At 41.1% G+C, this 5071-nt stretch overlaps 1 pseudogene; it reads left to right on the top strand.

Moving 5' to 3' along the window:
- Positions 1-2387: 2387 nt before the first annotated feature.
- Positions 2388-3348, top strand: LOC126495323 (myb/SANT-like DNA-binding domain-containing protein 4; annotated as a pseudogene).
- Positions 3349-5071: the final 1723 nt, after the last annotated feature.

Here is a 5071-nt window from a genome sequence, read left to right as displayed (position 1 = left end):
GAAGAAGAAAAAGAACTCTAGCTCAAAGGCACAGAAAATATATTCAAAAAAAATCATAGAAGAAAACTTTTCAAACCTAAAGAAGAATATCCCTATGAAGGTACAAGAAGCTTACAGAACACCAAATAGACTGGATCAAAGAAATCCCATCACCATACAATAATCAAAACCCAAAACATACAGAATAAAGAAAGAATATTAAGAGCTGCAAAGGAAAAAGGTCAAGTAACATATAAAGGTAAACCTATCAAAATTACATCCAACTTGTCAGTGGAAACCATGAAAGCCAGAAAGTCCTGAGTCAGTATGCTGAAAACACAAAGAGACCATGGATGCAAGCCCAGACTACTATATCATCTAAGATTTCAATCACCATCAATGGAGAAAACAAGATATCCTATGACAGACCCTTATTTAAAGAATATGTACCCAGAACTACAAAAAGAACTAGAAGGAAAATCTCAACCCAAGGAAGCTAACTTCACCCTCAAAAACTCAAGCATCTGATAACCCCCCAGCATAACTGAAAGAAGGGAAACATACAAACACTACAACCAAAAAATAACAGGAATTAACAACCACTGGTCATTAATATTGCTTAATATCAATGGACTCAATTCACCTAAAAAGACATAGGCTAAAAGAATGAATATGAAAACAGGATCCAGACTTCCGCTGCACACAAGAAACACACCTCAACCTCAAAGACAGACACTACCTCAGAGTAAAGGGTTGGGAAATGGTTTTCCAATCAAATGAACTTAAGAAACAAGTGGTTGTAGCTATCACAATATCTAACAAAATACAAACTAAAATCAGTCAGAAGAGATGGAGAAGGACACTTTATACTCATAACAGGAACAATCCATCAAGATGTAGTCTCAATTCTGAACATCTATGTCCCTAATACAAGAGCACCCATATATGTAAAAGAAATATTGTTAAAACTTAAATTGTACACTAAACCACACACATTAATAGTAGGAGACTTCAACACTCCACTCTTGCCACTGGACAGGTCAACCAGACAGAAACTTAACAGAAAAATGAGACAACTAACAGATGCCACAAATCAAATGGACTTAGCAGATATCTATAGAACATTCCAGCCAAACAGGAAAGAATATACCTTCTTCTCAGCACCTCATGGAATCTTCTCTAAAACTGAACACATTCTCGGTAACAGAGCAAACCTCCACAGATAGAAAAAAATTGGAGTAATTCCCTGTGTCTTATTGGATCACTATAGATTAAAGTTAGAATTTACCAACAATACTACTCTCAGAAAGCCTACAAACTCATGGAAATTGAACAGTGAACTACTGAACCACCCCTGGGTCAAGGAAGAAATAAGGAAAGAAATTAAAGACTTCATAGAATTCAACAAAAATGAAGGCACAACATAACCAAATCTGTGGGACATTATGAAAGCAGTGCTAAGAGGAAAGTTTGTAGCACTAAGTGCCCACATAAAGAAAACGGAGAAAGCTCACACTAGAGACTTAACAGGACACTTGAAAGCTCTAGAACAAAAAGAAGCAGACTTACCCAGGAGGAGTAGAAGACAGGAAATAATCAAAATGAGGGCTGAAAGCAACAACATGGAAACAAAGAAAACAATACAAAGAATCAATGAAACATAGAGCTGGTTCTTTGAGAAAATAAAAAATATAGACAAACACTTATCCAAACTAATCAAAAGGCAGAGAGAGCCACATCCATATTAACAAAAGCAGAAATGAAAAGGAGGACATAACAATAGACACTGAGGAAATTCAGAGAATAATTAGGTCATACTACAAAAACCTGTGTTCCACAAAACTGGAAAACATAAAAGAAATGGAGAATTTTCTGGATAGATACCATATACCAAAATTAAATCAAGACCAAGTGAGCAATTTAAATAGACCTATAAACTGCAAGAAAATTAAAGCTGTGGTCAAAAACCTCCCAACAACAACAACAACAAAAGTCCAGGGCCAGATGATTTTAGTGCAAATTCTACCAGAACTTCCAAGAAGAGCTAATAGCTCTATATTCCTCAAAGTGTTCCACATAATAGAAACAAAAGGAACATTGCCAATCTCTTTTTATGATGCTACAGTTACCTTGATACCAAAACCACACAAGGACTCAACCAAGAAGGAGAATTACAGACCAATCTCACTCATAAACATGGATGCAAAAATACTCAATAAAGGCGATCCTGTGATGGTGCTGCGGGGGCTGCAGATATCAAACTGCTTCCATGACTGGATGAATGGAAACTCAGTGATTTTTAGGTAAGAGCCAACAAGGGGTTGTTCTTGGGCTTCGTTCTTTGGAGCATACTCTGCATTCTTTGCACAAGTTTTCCTGCTATTAAAACCTGCACTGAAGTTTGAAAAATGAAGCAGTTGAAAAGGAAAAGGAAAAGCAATTTTAGTGTTCAGGAAATTCAGGCCCTTTTGAAAGAAATTACCAAAAGGAAGGAAGTCATTTTTTCCAAGCAACTCAACACTGTAGGTGAAGGCGAACAGAGGACAGGGACCGAGGTGAAGAGACAGTACCTTGACTGGCGTGCACTCATGAAAAGGAAGAGAATGAAGGCCAACATGAAGCTGGTTGGTTCTGGGTTTCCTCTTCCCACGTCTGATTTAGACAACTCTCTCTCTCTCTCTAAGAGATAGATGAAAAATTGCATTCCGAAATTATGCAAATTTTGACTGGCAGATTGTGGCGGATTTCCGAGATGCAGGTAGATCCCTAACAGAAGTCAAAGTGGAAGAGGAAGAAAGGGACCCACAAAGCCCAGAGTTTGAGATTGAGGAAGAGGAAGAAATGTTGTCATCTGTCATAGCAGATTCCAGGAGGGAAAGTGAGCTCCCTGACTTCCCCCACATCGACAAGTTTTTCACCCTCAATTCCACCCCGTCCAGACCCGCTTATGATGAGCCTCATGAATATAGAGAAACAGAAACTGGAGCTGGAAAAACGCCGACTGGATATTGAGGCAGAAAGTTTGCATGTGGAAAAGGAGCGGCTCCAAATAGAGAAGGAGAGCCCACCTAGACCTGGAGCACGAGCCCCTGCAGCTGGAGAAGGAGCGGCAGAGAGAAGTGGAGGCTGCAGTTGGTTAGCGCTGAGAAACCCACCCTAGAGCCCGACCTAGGCCAGGGGGAGAAGTCCATACTACAGCCACAGGACATAGAAGCGGAGAAGTTGAAACTCAAGCGAGAGCGCCTGCAGCTGGAGAAAGATCGGCTGCAGTTCTTGAAGTTTGAGTCTGAGACACGGCAGATCGAAAAGGAGCGCTTACAGGTGGAGAAAAAGAGACTGCAAATTCAGAAAGAAGGGCATTTGCCTTGACTGTTCTCCGTCCTCTGCTTAGCAAAGGTTTACATCAGTCGATGTAAAAGTAGTTGGTGAATTAGCTACCCCATCACCACCCCTGTCTAATGTTAGTGGTTTTGGTAGGAAAAAAGATAGTAACACATAGGTAGCCATGTGGTTCAATAGTATATTGTATAAACTCTGTGCCCACCATAAACAAATAGCAGAGGATCTGCTAGACTCTTTCACATTAGTAATAGTGCATAGAGTCCTGTCTTATTTGTGCACCCCAAGTTTGCAATAATGTCTACAGTGAAGGTTCCATCCAGTGAGTCTCAAGTGGAGTTTGGGCTCCCAGAAGACATTTGGAGATGTGGGGAGATGTTTTTTGGTGATCAAAGTAGATGGGTGTGGGCTGCTACTGACATCAGTAGAGGCTACAGGCTCTACTAAATACCATGTAATGCCTGGCTCTCCTATTCACAGGAAAGAATTACCCAAGCCAAAGTATCACTAGTACCAAGTTTGAGAAACCTGTCCCTGGCCTAACTGTGCACCTATAGCTATCTTCTACAGCTTTGGAATATTAAAGCTTCAGATATTTATGTGTGTAGATGTTTAAGTGGTCAAAAGAATTTTAACTGTAAGACATTACTATGTAGTTTATTGAATATAGGGAGTGGTGGAGATTGTAGGTACTTTATTTCCATGGTGTTGTCTATCAGAAGACTGAGACTCAGAAGCAATCCTGGGACTCTCTGAGATTGTATAAAATTAATCACTTTGAAAGGCAGTCCCCCTGATGGAGGAAGGTCATTGGTTAAATAAAGAAACTGCCTTGGCCCTGATAGGACAGAAAATTAGGTGGGCAGAGTAAACTGAACAGAATGCTGGGAGGAGGAGGAAGTGAGCTCAGACTCAATAGCTCTCCTCTCTGTGGCAGACGCGATGAAGCAAGCCACAAGGTCAGACATGCTGAATCTTTCCCGGTAAGACTGGTGCTACACAGATTATTGGAGATGGGTTAAAGCAAGATATGAGAGTTAGCCAAATAGGCTAGATATAATGGGCCAGGCAGTGTTTATATGAATACAGTTTGTGTGTTGTTATTTTGGTGCATAAGCTAGCCAGGCAGCTGGGAGCTGGGTAGCAGGAATGCAACACGCAGCTCCCACAACAAGAATGAACACACAACTGGAAAGCTTTAGTTCCCCTTCTTTAAATCTCTTGTTGTATTCTTGGGTATCTTTGAGAGATTTATTCATTTCCTCTACCTTTTTGTTTGTAATCTCTAATTGTTTATGGCAGTTTTTCACCTCTTGTTTAAGGTCCTCTATTATTTTCATATAATTCACTTTTGAGTTGATTTCTTCTCATTCTTCTGGAGTAGGGTGTACAATTCTTCTTATTTCAGGATCCCTGGATTCTGGTGATGTCATGTTGCCTTTCAAGTTGTTGGAGGAATTCTTGCATTGGCGCCTGCCCATCTCTTCCTTCAAATGGAGCTAGGAAGGGCCTGGTGTCTTGGTCCAGTCTTTGCTGTGACTGACTCTCTGGATGTATCTCTTCAGTGTAGAAGCAGGAACCGTTCCCGTCCAGATGGAACTCCTCAGCACTGAAACATGGACGGCTGGTAGTCCAATGACCCGTGGACAAAAAGGTGAACTTGGGGGGCAGGGCGGGGTTGAGTAGAACACAGGAGATCCTGCATTGCAAGCTGAAGGTGCCCGTGCTCCCTTGCGCGGGGGGGGGGGGGGGG

Source organism: Alexandromys fortis, unplaced genomic scaffold (genome assembly GCF_014885135.2).
Source record: "Alexandromys fortis isolate MF-2015 unplaced genomic scaffold, M_Fortis_MF-2015_v1.1 scaffold_479, whole genome shotgun sequence".
Taxonomy (NCBI): Eukaryota; Metazoa; Chordata; class Mammalia; order Rodentia; family Cricetidae; genus Alexandromys; species Alexandromys fortis.
This window is presented reverse-complemented; position numbering and strand designations above follow the sequence as displayed.